Genomic DNA, 15,554 nt, shown 5'->3' with positions numbered 1-15,554 from the left:
TTTAGGAGGACTGTTGGGGTCCTCAATTTGTATAAATAAGAAGGTTTAGGGCCTCAGTTCGATTTTATTTAGTATTTATTCATATCTTAGTTAGATTGTAGTTAGAATTTAGTTAGTAGGTTAGTCATTTTGTTAGTCTATTTTCGCACTTTAGTGCAGCTTTGTATCAACACATTTTCGAGCTTTTTCTTGTAGACAATTTTTGGGATGTAACTATTATTTTTTGATCAATAAAGATGAATCCAGCTTTGCACCAGCTCTAATATTTCTTAGGAGGCTATAAGTCTTGGGGTTGGGCCCAACACAACTTCCAGTACCTCCTTTGTGTACTTTTATGTGTTCTTGCTGCATTCATAGAATAATTTCTGCTACTTAGATTAAAATTTTCCTTTGTTACTTAGGTCATTTTTGATGATTGAAATAGTTTTTCATGCTTCAGGTTGATTTGAAAGTTTGGTAAAGAAAAATATCTTGAAAACAGGCCATCAAGAAACCCTTGATCTCACCTCTCCCTCCTTGGGACCATGAGCTGAGACCAAGGTGTCCTTGCCACCACAAAAACATTGTTTTTGCCTCTTCATGCAATTGCTAGTGTTAGATTTTTAGTTAGGAAACTTGATACCAGTTGTACTTACATGTTTAGAATCTATTCTTGCTTAGTTTTCATCGTTATCTTTCATGATTTTCTGCCAATAAACTCTTTTTCATCATGTTTTTGGTTTTTAGGTCAAAGTAGGTCAAAATAGCTAGATCTCTTGTTTTTCTAGTCTTTCTTCGATCAGTTTTGAGAATTAGTGTGCAGAGCATCTGTAATACCTCCCTGTCTATCCTTCCTCCATCATACCATCTGCTTCAACCCCTAATTCCAGATTACTTCCCTTCATTCACCACCCTTTTCCAACTTGACCTAATTTCCATAACTTTGTGCAACCTTGCTCCCTCCAACCTTGAACCAAATCCAACCACTTTCATCACTTCTTAGCTTAATTCACTATGTCTTATGCCCCTTCACATCCTCATCCATCTTCCATTTCCACTTTCGCACCGTCTTTCCTCCATCAACCCTCTAAAATCCTCTTTCGGCTCTTCCTGTAGAACATCTTGTAGAACCCCTGCAGACTTCCTATAGAAGATCACGTGGGCAGTTTTTTGAGATCTGATCACTGTAAAACTCTCTGGAAGGGTGCTAGGGACCCCTTAGGCCCTCTTCTCACCTTTCCAACCTTCTGCAAGTGCCCACTCCATTTACTTTCGCCAATCAACCTCTGCACAGTCAAAAACAGTTAAAGCACATGCATAATAATTCTGCCAACTTACTCAAAAATACAAAAAGATGTTTTTTCTAGGTTCTACTTAAGAAGTAGCTTAGTCACATGCATTTTACCTTTCTAGGAGTCAATGGCGTCCATTTCCACTACTCTCATAACTTTTCTTGCGTTAGTAGGGTTAGTCGGTAAAACTAGGGTTTGCTAGGGTTTGCATTTCCTTTCATCTTTCCGCTTCTTTCTGCAAGTAGACTAGCCTCTTTTGAGTTAGATTTTGTCCATCACAGTTAAAAGCTTCTTCTAAGAACTCATAGAAGTTGGCTTAAGCTCCTAGTGAACTTGTGCCAGCTGATCAAGTGACAGCCTGTAGTAAGAGCTAGTACTTGTGCATATAGCACCGTCACTTCCAAGTTTTTTATGAACTACTGGGTTGATAAAAGTAAAGAAGGGAGTCCCAGGAGTTGCAACATCATTGTGGAAATACTGGAGCCCACTAGCTGGAACCAAGTTTTCGCACCCTAAGATGGTCGTGATGTTGGTTTATAACCCTTTCTCTTGCCTTCGTGCAGATCGCTAAGCCTTAGGGCTTATCATTCTACCTGTTATCGCGCCCTTCAGTACCCCCATGAATGTGTATAGTTGACCTTCACTCAGCCCTAACCAGTGGTTTTGGTACTTTCGCGCTGCTACGACGATGTATTTTATAGGTTCCCCATTTATCTCAAGTGTTCTACTTATTCTACTAATGAAGTACAGTTATCATCGTGTAAACTGATGTTCTTACATGTGTTCAATTAACTATAATCACATAAATTCGCGCATCAAATAAGCATTGTAATATAAACCCAGATCGCAATATAATCAGATGCATTAAGAAGGACTTAAATACATAGTAATTGTAGAATACTTCTCTTTATTGATATCTTCCAGTTTAATACAGACTCTATCCACCCTGCGCACACAGCTGTAGGGGTCTGCACACTCAGCTGCGGACTTCCACCCTAGGCCTCTGTGCACTCAGCTACAGAGCCTCTACCTACACTAAGACTCGAGAACACTTAGAACTCACTACTAAAAACTTCCAAAGCTACCTAGATCTTACTTACTTAGCTCCATTTTATACAATCCCATGGTCTGCGGACCATGGGTATATCTTTACAATCAATTTCACACTTTACAAAATAAGGGCAGACAACCCTTTATAACTCTTGACACCTTCACACCCCATGACCAAAAAACGTAGAGAATTTACAAATTTATTACAAAATTATCCCAAAACATGGGCTTTTAGTTCCAAAACTGCTCTTGGGGGAACTCGTTCCCAATAGGCCGCAAACACAAACATGGTGACTCACCCTCAAGTCACTTTCTGGGCATGGAGATCTCGTCACAAAGATCTCCCAACTCGACCTATATGACTGCCACTTCGGTGGTACACTGCGCAACCACCTATTTCACTTCTTCAACCAATTGCTATGTCGCTAGTCCCGAACTATCAGCTTGAAGCTTCTGCTAAGTCGGATGCAGACACGCAAGCTTGCCTTCAATGGAGGCCATGACTGAATAGGCCTCATCTAACTAAGGCTTCAAGCACACCTTTAGCACTACCTCTTTGTGTTAAGATGCATCTACTTGTTTATTCAGTGTTTCGGCCTCCTGCAACTTCATAAGTCTCTGTGTGAGGGCGATAGTGCGTGTTATTCCTTTCACCTCGTCATAGCATTGCTACAGTTCTTGCGCTTCTGTCTCAAGCTGCTATACATTAGTAGCTTCATGCAGGATGGTCAGTACTTGGAATGACTGATCAAACAACTGTGTGCAGTCTGCTACTGCACTGTCTACTACCATTATCACCTCTATGACAGTGGTTCTACATTGCTCCTTTACTTCCGGTGTAGTTGAAGGTTGGGACTTCAACTAAAAGTTTGTAATCTAGAGGTTCAGATCCAACTGAACCTTGGCAAAATTGGTGCGAGCGTCACACACCCCCGTAGCAAGGTTGTAGACATGTTCATCTACCACCGCATACTTAGGAATGGCCAATTCAGGGACCATTCGACAAGCTTCCTTCATGGCCTTAATCATGCACTGATTTGTGTTAGTAAGTTCCACCATGGCCTTGATCAATATGCATTGAGAGTCTGCCCTAAACTCCACGTACTCCTGCAGTTTGGCAAACAAAGTAGGCAACAATCGTAGATTATGATTGATAGCCATGTGTATGTTCATTTCCATCAAGATTCCAAAGATCTTTATATCCTTGATGTGTTGAGCATCCTTGGTCACCCACAGCGAAGCGTACTTCAGGGCTTCTGGTAGGTCAGGCGTGACCGAGGGTAATTGATTGTCTTCAGGGAGCTCCCAGGCTACCAACACAATGGATAATAGGAGCCACACATAGTGGAAGGTCTTGGTAGCATGCCCAATTAAAATGAACTCGTTCTGTGCATTAGGCCACTAAAGCAATGGGTGTGAGCAATTAATCTGCGCGACACTTCTGCATAACTTTTCCTGCCAAAATTTGCGTGGACACCTTGACTCCAAGATCATAGATACTCAAGATGGCATAGCCTCACGGCTTCTTCACAAGCTTGAATTTATCCTTCATGGCCTCTGCAAGGGCATGCTCGCTACCTTTTCCCCAAAACATCACGGCCAAAATTTCTCCTGTATATGGCAGTCGTGTGATCCTATGGATCAACCTGTCGGTGATGGGTATCGGCTTGTCCAGCAACAAACACCCATCATGCACCAAGAATAGTATCTGCTTGATTATTGATATTGTAATGGGCATGCGATTGTAGTGTGGCACCCATAGCAGGTTGAGAAGACCTGCCTTGTCTACCCCCCTGAGCAATTTTTGTGTTTCCAACGCAGTCATCCCAGTGGTTTTGTGAACAACGCGATGCATTAGTTGTTCTATCACCAAGTGAGGGAACTTCTTAGTGTCAGCTATGTCCCAGTCTTCCAATTTTAACAACGAAACCCGCCCCAAGTGCAGTCCTTCAAACATAATCTTTCCCAGCAACAGAGGTATGTGTAAGGTGACCTTGCTTTCATTAATGTCAGTCAACACCTTGGTCTTGCCCTTGCATGGTGGGACATATTCAAGAAACTTAGTAATAGGGTCAAGACCCTCAACTTCAATGTCCTCTAGTTCCAACCCCAAATCTTGATCATCCATCGGGATGTTCTCCATCTCTTCCTCCTCTGACTCCAAGTTAATAGTTTTTCCCTTTTCCTATGTGGTAGGCTTGTCCTTCTATGGGATTCTAATAAGCAATGTGCACACGGGTGTCGCAGCCTGCTTTCCCTTCTTATCCTTCGCACTCTCCTTGGTCGGGGTAGGCTTCGATCTAGGTGTCCATGGTGACTTGGGGACTTTAGCTAGTACCTCTGCAACCTTCCGAGTAGCTTCTTCTGCCTCCATAATGACGTCCATAGCTTCTGATCCTGGGATAATGTCAAGGATGAAATTACCTGATGCAGGGCTACCCCCACTTACACCCAAAATATGCATGTAAAATGCATAAGTACATTTGTCCCAGGAATTTAACTCTCAAAGGAGTCAAATCTTCATTTCGAATATGGTTAAGGCCCCCCTTTCTTAATCTCTGCAGAATAATTTATTTAACCCAACATAGCCTGAACCTTAGGCAATATCCACTTATTGGGATTTTAATCAACCCTCAAGCCTTCATTTATGACTTTATCAAAGCCTTTCATTAAACCCTTCTATCGGAACTCACTCCTATAAACGTTAGTTCAAACTTTTGTTAACCCTTTAACCACATATATATAACCTTCTCTCTTTAAACTTTGGTTAATGCAGACTTAACCCATAAAAACCCTCTATCGACACTTTATTTCTATTATAAATAGAAATACACATAAACATGCATAACTTAGCTTTTTGCATTTTTAAAGCCTTGCACAGTTTCCAAGGTTTCTGCTTTTATCGCTGATCGCAATCGAGGCTCTCTGCGGTCACATTAACACACCTCCTCCACATCCGATATGCGATTACACTGTCAGATTTCAAATACTATACAGCTGCGCTTATAAACCTTATCGAGTCCACTTCTTATCACTCCTTCACACTTTAACGCAATAAAAAGGAAAACACGGAAAACCGACCCGAATGCTTAAGACTGGACTTCAAATATCATACACCAGCGACTATAATTATCGTTGGGTCTGCATTCATCCATCACCTTTCCATTGCACTCTCCATTCAACCTCCGATCAGTGATCAAATTATGACTGTCGATCTAGACTCGATCTGACGGTAGGACTTTCACCCGATCATCAAAACAGAATGATGACCCTCCACAGTCGATCTTCCTTCTTCATATCTGACGATTGATGTTAGTTTCAGATAGACAACGAGCACAAGGATTAACCACCTGATAAAGCAGTTTCCCTTCACCACCTTTGTTCTACATGTCAAATGGTGAGTGGAATCGGGCACTCACCCTTCCATACCACTTGTGGGTTTGACCTCGCCTGAAATACCACTTCCGCTTATAACCACCTTTCTTCTTGGTTAACATCCACCATTCATTCCTTGATCTTAATCCTTGTGATTTAATCTTAGCCTCTATTCATCTGACAACCTCGTCTGTTGATCTCCAAGATCCAACAGTTCCTGTACGCCGATACTTCACTTCTCCGCTCTTCCCTTTTACTTAGAATTTACGTTGTTTTCAATGTTTTCTCTGTGGTTTTGGGGTTTTCTTCAGGGTTTTGACTTCCGCTTTTCCGCTGCTCAACCTTTTCTTTGAGCTTAACCTTTGCGAATCCTCACTTCGCTACTTCTCTCCAGAGCTTCACTCTGATCCTTGAACTCGATTCGATAATCCGTTATGATTCCTCTGAATCATTCTTCCTCTCTATGCGTTCTATAGAACTTTGCCTACAACCTCTGTCACAGAACGTATGAATTCATAACTTACATGTAATTCAATCATTCGATATATGTTCCACACACTTACACAGTTATGGAATAAACCTCTATATATATAAATATGAACAATTGATTACATATTCGAGACTCTCTGTCTCTCATAGGCCTGATCTTCAATATCAGTGGCCTCCTTCCTTTACTCTGCACGTAGGCTTACATTTATACTAGAAAGGTCCTATTGAACTAATTCTGGTTCAATTCCTAAATCTACTGAACTAACTCCTAGATGTCCTCTATGTCCACTTTTAACTTATCCCTAAGAACTCTCTCTAGTTCCTCGAATCATGAAACTACCTTAAGAGTTATAATTGACTTCTAACTCTCTTGTCATTATTAACCACTCATGTTCTCCTTTATTCGAGAGCATTTACAAACATCCTCACATTATCTAATTAATTCCTATTCTAATCACTCAAAAGCCTAAATATTACATTAATTCAACACTTAGGAACCTAACTTCCTAAAACACATGACCCCCCTATGTCTACTAAATTACAATGATTTTCCTTGGGTTAAATGCTCCTGCATCATTACGTCCGACTCTGGAAATCGATCAAGCACTACGCAGTCAAGAAATTCTTCGAAAAATGCACAATTCATGCATGTCTGAGAGCTTACCAACTGAATTCTCAAAATGCCAAGCGTTTTTCATTGGGTAGCCACATGAAATTTATAGGCCATTTCGAATACAAATATGAATTTTCCCCCAAAATTTGGTAAATTAATGCTAGATTGGCGGCATATTTTCAAGGATCTTACCCATAAATGTCATCCTAAATGTTGGCTGCCCGCTCCATTTGACCGCATTCTCATCGTCAAATCATGAACAATGACTTTAACGGTCAGTTTTTGGCTGATCTACGCAGTTTTTCCCTAGGTAGCGCATCTCTCTCCACGCTCTCACGAACCATGTGACATCTCTTCATTCTGCACAATCCTCTGATTGCGCAGTTCCCCAACTCAAGCAGCACAGTTTATAGTCCCGTGCCTCCTTTCGACTGCCTGGAGCACTAAGACTATGCTACCTTCATATAGTCACCTGGTCAGATCACCGGTGTATGGCTTCAATCAGCTACCATTCACCTTTCTTGGGAAGGGATCTCCATTCAATTTAACCAACTAGATTGCTCCACCATCGGTACTCTCCTTAATGATTAAGGCCCTAGCTAGTGCATCCTGAATTTCCCTAGAAATTTATCAGACTTGGTGTCATATAACAAAACCAGATCATTTACCTTAAGGGTGCATAATTTGATGTGTCGATCATGCCATACTTCTTCATGCTGCTTTTGGACATGTTGGTGAAATCCAGCCAGAAACCTTTCTTCCTTAAGCTCAGTAAGCTGCACGAGCGTCTCTTCCAGGGCTATGCGGTCCATCATACCTATGAGTGCTGCTATGTGTAGACTAGGCACAATGTATTCCATTCGCATCACTACTTCAACACCATATACAAGCCTAAAGGGTGTTTGTCTAGTCAACGTTTTGCACATTCTTCGATAGGCCCATAGTACTGCGGGTATGCACAAGTCCCAATCACTTCAATGAGCATTGTAAACCTTGGTTAGTGCGTTCTCTAGTACCTTATTGAATTCTTCCACCGTCCCATTAGCCTGTGGGTGATAAGGCGTGGTTTTCGGGTGATAAACCTAAAATTCCTCTATCAGCACGTTGATCGTTTCGTTCAGAAAGTGCATACCGTGATCACTCATAAAAATCTTTGGACGCCGAAATTACGTTAGTACATACTGAAAGAGAAACTTTGCAGCGGTCATGCCTGTGCAGTCCTTCACAAGCTATGCCTCTGCCCATCAAGTTAAATACTCAGTCGCGGTGATAATGTACCGCACACCTATTTTTTTCCTTGAGGCTAAATGGGTCCCCCAAAATCTATTTCCCATTTGTCGAAAGGTTGTAACATCATCTGTGGGTTCAAAGGCAGCTCATCTCTCTATGATGGCCTGTCAGTCATTTGACACACATCACATGCCCTGCAGTAGGATTTTGAATCCTAATGGAGGGTTTGCCACCACAACCCTACACGTAGAATATTTTGTACAGATGCCCTTCCTCCATAATCCCCTCCCGCGGCACCCCCATCAGCGTCTGCAAGGATACTGCTTCTTTCAAAATCTGGTACATATCGTCACAATACTTCATCAGAACCCATTTTGTACAGATGTTCTGCAATGACAGAAAAGTCTATCACGCGCACCACTAGCTCCTTTTTCTACTAGATGGTGTAGCCTTTTGGGGCAGTTCTTGTCATTAGGAAGTGTATGATGTCTTCAAAGTGACTATCCACGATGCGCACTGCGAAGATCTGTGCATCAGGTAGCCCTTCCTCCACATTAGTGGGCTCTTCTCCATTTTTATGCGCGACAGATGGTCTGGTCCCCCGTTTAGTTGTCCAGGCTTCAGAATAACTTCAAAATCATGCTTCTCGAGCAATAACAACCACCAACAAATTCTCCCCCCAAACACAGGCTTATTGACCAAGTATTTCAATGTGGAATGATCTATATACATCTTAAAATGTCTACCCAGCAAATAATGTCTAAACTTATGGAGTCCATATGCCATGGATAGTCCTTCACATGCAGTGGTGGAATAGTTCTCCTTAGCCTTAGATAACCTCCTGCTTGAAAATGCTATAAGATGGTCCAATTCTCATTCGCCAACTTATGTCAGTACTTCTCCCAGTGATATACATGATGCATCTACATGTACATGAAACTCCTTCTTCCAATCCAGGAAGACTAAAATTGGTGTGGTGACCATTTTTCCTTTCAGCACATCTAGGCTTTTCTGACAGTCCTTGTTCCAAGAGAATGTGACTTCCTTTTTCAACAACTTCTCCATATGCAAGGTGATGTAGGCATAGCCCTTGATAAACTTCCTGTAGTACACAGTATGTCCCAATGTTGTGCGCAGCTATTTCACACTCATTGGCACCTCTAGGTTAATTATCATTGTGATCTTGACGATATCTACCATCAATCCCCGTCTGCATACCACATGACCCAAAAGAGTCCTAAAAGGGACACAAACAAACATTTCTTCAAATTGAGCACGATCTGCTACCTTTGAAAAGTATCTAACATTAAGCGCAAACTGGCCACATGGCATTTTATCAACCCAAACGCAGTCCAGTCATCAAAGTACACCTCTAGAAACTCATGAATGAAGTCATTGAATGCAATAATGGCTAAGCGCGAAAAAATTGCAGGCGAATTCTTTAATCCGAAAGGCATTACGGTGTACTGAAAACATCCCTAGTCAGCCACGAAGGTTGTCTTGCTTCTATCTTCAAGCATGATTTTGATCTGATGGTACCCAGAGAATCCATCAGTCAAGGAGTACTCATCCTGGCCACCTACATTATCGAATACCTCATCAGTGAATGGTGTCGGCAAAGGATTGTGCATGCAAGAGTCATTCAGCTTCCTGAGATCTACGCATATCCTTATTTCATCCTTCTGCTTATTTTCCTGTACCACCAATGGGCTCACCCAATCAGATTCTTCTATGGACTCAATGATGCCTTCTATGAGCATCTTATCTAACTCTAAGCAAACTTTCTCCTTATACTTCAAATTGAGATGGTAAGGTCTTTGCTTAACTGGCTTCATGTCGGGTTTTAACGTGATCTTTATAATGCCCAGGTCTCCTATTATCCCCTTTAACTCTGTAAACTTGGTAGGGAATAAATCCTGGTACTTGCGGAGCAATTCAGCAACCTTATCTACAATCGCGTCATCCTAGTAATCTCCAATGTTCCCGAATTTGGGCTTCGCCTCTGTGCCAACATTTATCTGTTTAGTTTTCAGCGGTGCGGTTATATCAGGATTCTTAATCGGTGGTCCCTCGACCTCAAGGTGACCCTCAGTTTCAGGAATATTAATATTTCAGGGGTTCTCGTCTCCTTCTTGAGCAATCATGTTAGAGCATTCCAACGCATGGCTCAACTGAGTAGTCCAATCGGGTTGAATCATATCCAAAGGATCCTGTAGTATCTTAGATATCGCTGCTTTAACTTCTTGTAGCACTTCGTCAATACAATCAAACTCACCTTTGAAGCTAAACATCATTATGAACCCTTGTCACAAAATATGCCATTCTCCTATGCCATGGCGGAGCTCTGTCTCCAAGTACCAGTTCATCAGGATGACATGCAGGGTGTGACAAAACAATTGCACCCATTCAGGTTGGGGCTTTGCTCCATAGGCCTTAGCCCATTTAGCCTAGTGTTCACACAAATCATCCTTCCCGTCATACTTGTCTGTCACTCATACCTTTAGCTTCCCAAAGTGTGTTCTCATCATCCTCCTATACTCGCGCCAATCATCAAAATTACCTTTGTGCATACCCCACCATCTTGCGAGTGTAGCACACAGTGCCTAATCAAAAGTCGGGAAGTGCTACTTTTCCGGTACTTCCCTCTCAAATGAATCCAAAAACATCCACATCATTCAAGCCATCATAAGTGGGCAGATTTCTTATCTCTGATGACAAACAACGCAACGACCAGGTCATCATCTTACAACTCAGTGTGGTCACTTCATGTAGCCGATTCTTCCAGCGCTCTAATTCTTCATCTAATTCTGAGTTGCAGGAAATCTCATGATCCCATGTAATTCATCCATCCGCTATCATATTTACCTAATCTTGGTCTCGCGCTATTATCTTATATATGCAGTCCAAATCGTTATCGCTTTCGTAATTGGGGACTGGTTCAGTATAGCGTGATCCTTTAGCAGGATCTAGGGGTACTATTACACAAAGATATTTCTTTTCAAATATCATATTTTGCTTCTTTAGGTTGATTACCCCATTCATGTCAGTAGCCCAATCAATGCTAATGAGCGCTGGATAGGGGTTGTTGTCATCTTGAATTTCTATTACTTCAAAATTAGCCAATGCGCTTAGGCCTTCAATATCTACAGTTACTCCTTGATGTCATTCCATGGGGATGATCTTCTGTTGATTTGCCATCCTTAGCTGAATTGGAGAACACTAGAGCGTGGGTCTCCCCATCCGTTCCCAAGTCTCCTTTGGAAAAATGTTCATGTCCAACCCCAGATCTAGAATAACTTGATCCATTTAGCATTCTCCTATCTGCGCGGTGATTCTCATCTCATGCCCTATACTTGCCTTATTCTCACCAATCTTCTGTACCATGCGCGGTTCACCCAGAGTGTTTCCGGTGCATCTATTTATAAATTCCTCTAACCCCTTCATAGCCTTGCTATCATGCAACAACTTCATGCAGGTCTCTAGGAAGGTTTGTAAGCATAGAAGGGTCCATTTCCTGAACAGGTTTATCCCAGCTGCCTAGGGTAGTGGCCTCAGTAAAGCTCTTCTTTTCTTCCATGAGCATTTTGCGTGCACGCTCCAAATCAAATTCAGTCTCCTTCTCTATAGCTTTGCGAACCCACGTGCTGTCTTAAGGTTGTTTCCCCTTATCATCACCCTTAGCAATTCCACTTTGGAGCACTATATTCACATTCGGATCCTCTTCGCGAGGCTCAACCCTCATCATCTGCAGGTTTTGAGTCGGCTGCGGGGGTAGCACCCCTTTGTCACATATACTTGCTATCAGTGTAGGATAGTCCTCAGTCTCATGATCAAACCGAGTGCAATATTTTCATGATGAATGCATTGGGTTAGTGCATTTGTGGGCATAGTGTCCTGGTCCTCCACAATTGTAATAGATTAGCTGTCCCCAGCCTCTGCCAAGTCCTCCCCCACCTCAGCATCGTTCGCGCCCCTGAAAGCATGTCCGTACCATCCGAGCACTTTGGTCAGGAGGTCACGTTTCTTATTCAACTCTATAGGTGGGCGTCCTATCCACCATTAATTCAGAACTTCGGCAATTGCACTCATCATGCCCTACTGACCTACAGAAGTTGAAAAACATTTGTTGTGGTGTTTGTACAAACTTCTGCAGCAAGTGACAGTTATAATTCATATGTTTCCCTGCTATCTGACATATAGCACATTAGAACATAGGCCTCATGCTCGCCCCTGCTTGGGATTCTGGCCTCAAAGTCATCGGTCCTCCTCCTACAATATAGTTCACAGAGACTGAGTAGTGGTCTTTGTCATGCACCTGACCTTTACATTTCAGGCACCATACCTTTTAGCTCGCCTCTAGCCCAATTGTTCTGTCCTACTTCAGACTTTGCATTTTGAGGCAAATATTTTACAGATGCGTAGGGATCTCATGAACCCCTAGATTCAGATCTTGCATCAGTGTTTCATGCAGTCTTATTGCAATATCCAAGGCCTCTACCTAAGTCATAATTTTTTGTTGTGATAGCGCAACCCTTAGGTGGGGCAGGAGAAAAGCCACAAACCACTCGCAGTGCTGCCCATCTATTAAATTCATATTAGCCTCACGGATTTTACACTTCAATCTCTGATCCAACTCCCAAGGGGTCTCACCTAGTTTCATCGTGATTTCCTTGAATCCCACAATCAACTGCGCCTCAGATTTAGGCCTACTAAACTCTTTATTCGACGCAGTCTGGATCTCTGTCAACACAGCGTTTCGGTTATCATTATAGTACTTAGTGTACCAAGTTAGCACATCATCCTACAAAGCACTAACCAATGTTTCCTTCTTCATGTGATCATCTATGATGCCTTGAGCTTCCCATACATCTTTTATGATGAACCAGAACTAGTCTGGGTCCTCATTTCCCAAGCCCTTAAATAAAGGAAGCTTCACTGGATTCGCCATGTTGAACTGTGGTGGAGGTGGTGGTGGTGTGGGCGAAGTCGCAAGTGATGGTGGTGAAGGTGGAGGTGGTATTCACGAGAACCCTTGTTTTATCAACTAAACTACACTTCACGGATAAGCCTATGTTACTCCCTCTTTGTCACTCAAAGGAGGTGAAATCAGTGGGCTATATTGAGGACCCTCTCTTCCTTCATTCCTGTAAATATTTCCACTTCGTGTAGCTCTGAACATCAAGGTAGCTGCATAACCCATTTTTTGCACAATAACATCTTAATACAAGTATTTAAAGACTTCAAGTACTTACCTCGTGAACCTTTGAAAAAGCACCGCTCTGCCTCGCTATAACTGACTGAGGTATCAACCACAAATTCTGTCACAAACCCTCCTATGATATGATCGATCCAATGATCGACATTGTGGGTGATATTATCCTGAGAGGCTTCTAGTCTCTATACTAACTCCAGGGACTAGAATATAGGACTGTCAAGCCTCCAACTTCCTTGGCTATCCGCTAGCTTCGCAATCTACTCATATAACTCAACTGGAAAGGAACAAAAAAAGATCTCATGGATTTCTTTATACAGGTACCTGTCTAGTCACTATTTCTTTATCAGTTGTGGATTTTTGTTTTCCTACGCTGCAAATTTGTGGATCTTCCTATCCAACCACTCTTTGATCTCTTTCTTTGTTGGAGTCCAGTTATATGACATCATACATCTCTCATGCAGATTTTGATCCTGGCAATGGAACCATTTTTTTCTTAGCAGGCCCTAACCTAGATTCAACGTTAGTCAGCCAAACAAATCCCTACACTAATGGCCCTTTCACCATCACCCTGTAGAGTGCGGACCGAATTCTGACTCAAAGCAGTATGGTGGGATGCTGAAACCAAGTTTCTACACCCTAAGATGGTCGTGATGTCAATTTTTACCCCCTACTCGTGCCTTCACATAGGTTGCTAGGCCTTAGGGCTTATCGTTCCACCTTTTATCCCGCCCTTTAGTACCTCCATGAATGTGTACGGTTGACCTTCACGCATCCCTAACCATCAGTTTAGGTACTTTTCTGCTGCTATGATGATGTGTTGTATAGGTTCCCAAGTTATCTCAAGTGTTCTACTTATTCTACCAATCAATTACAGTTATCATCACGTAAACTGATATTCTTAATTGCGTTCAATTAACAAATATAATTACATGAATTCGCGCATCAAATAAGCATTGTAATATAAACCGAGATCACAATTTAATCAGATGCAATAACAGAGACTTAAATACACATTAATTATAGAATACTTCTCTTTATTGATATCTTCTAGTTTAATACAAACTCTATCCACCCTGCGCACATAGCTGCAGTGGTCCGCACACTCAGCAGTGAACTTCCACCCTAGGCCTCTGCACACACAGCTACAAAGCCTCTACCTATGCTAAGACCTGGGAACACTTAGAACCCACTAATAAAAAATTCGAAAGCTACCTAGAGATTACTTACTTAGCTCCTTTTTATGCAATCCAATGGTCCGTAGACCATGTGTAGATCTTTACAGCCGACTTGACACTTTACAAAATACGGGCAGACAACCCTTTATGACTCTTGACACCTTCATGCTCCGTGACCACAAAAGACATATACTTTACAACTTTATTACAAAATTATCCCAAAACATGCACTTTTAGCCTTAAAACTGCTCTTGGGGGAACCTACTCCCAACACTTATTATTACATTTGACATGTCAAATATTAGGAAAATATTAGCTCATCACATGTATTTCTAGATTCAATATACACACCAAAAGATCAATATCTTTTGAACTGTAGTCGATGAGGGTGCTTTCACATGTGTGATGTTGTGATATGTTCGAAAGCTATCAGATATCCTCAAGATTTTCCTTCACCTACTCTCTTAACTACATTTTATGGTCATTCTCATCCTCATGGAATTATTCCATCCTTTTCCATCTATGTTGGGGGAAAGGTGGTCAATATCGAGGTGGAAATAGTCGATGAAAATTTGGATTATAATCTTCTATTGGGACGAAATTAGATTTATGAAATTGATGCCATTGTATCATAATTTTTCTATCCTATGCTTTCCCCATGAAGGGAGAATTGTCGCTATTGATCAGATGGAGTATTCTCTGAAAAAACCCAATGGATCCTCTGATTCCTTCATTCGCTTGGTGAATAATCCCAAGAAACCTGTTGAGAATTTAGGAGTCATAATGTATTCCTCATTGATGGGTACTTTCTATATTCCTTCTCCTATTTCTTGAATAAATTTCATTTTATCATCCAAGGCCCCTTCTCAAAGAGTGTTCTTCAGAACTAATTACTTTTCGGATCCTTGGCCCTTACCCTCTTCTACCACCACATTATAAGTAGGGCAATTGGGTGGAATGGCACATCCCATGTCTACCGCTAAAATTGCTTATCAATTTATAGTTAACACTGCATATTCTGATCCTACTCCTCTTTCATCGGAGGATTTGGATGGAGATGTTCCTCTGGCTTGGACTCTTGACTCTACTTGTTCTATGCACTGCCTTGATACTATTTTACCATCTTAGCAAGCAAT

The sequence above is a fragment of the Pinus tabuliformis genome, chromosome 9, assembly GCF_031772625.1.
Source record: "Pinus tabuliformis cultivar Carrire ecotype Pingquan chromosome 9, CPIR1, whole genome shotgun sequence".
Lineage (NCBI taxonomy): Eukaryota > Viridiplantae > Streptophyta > Pinopsida > Pinales > Pinaceae > Pinus > Pinus tabuliformis.
The sequence above is the reverse complement of the archived record's forward strand: the minus strand, read 5'-3'. Positions refer to the sequence as shown.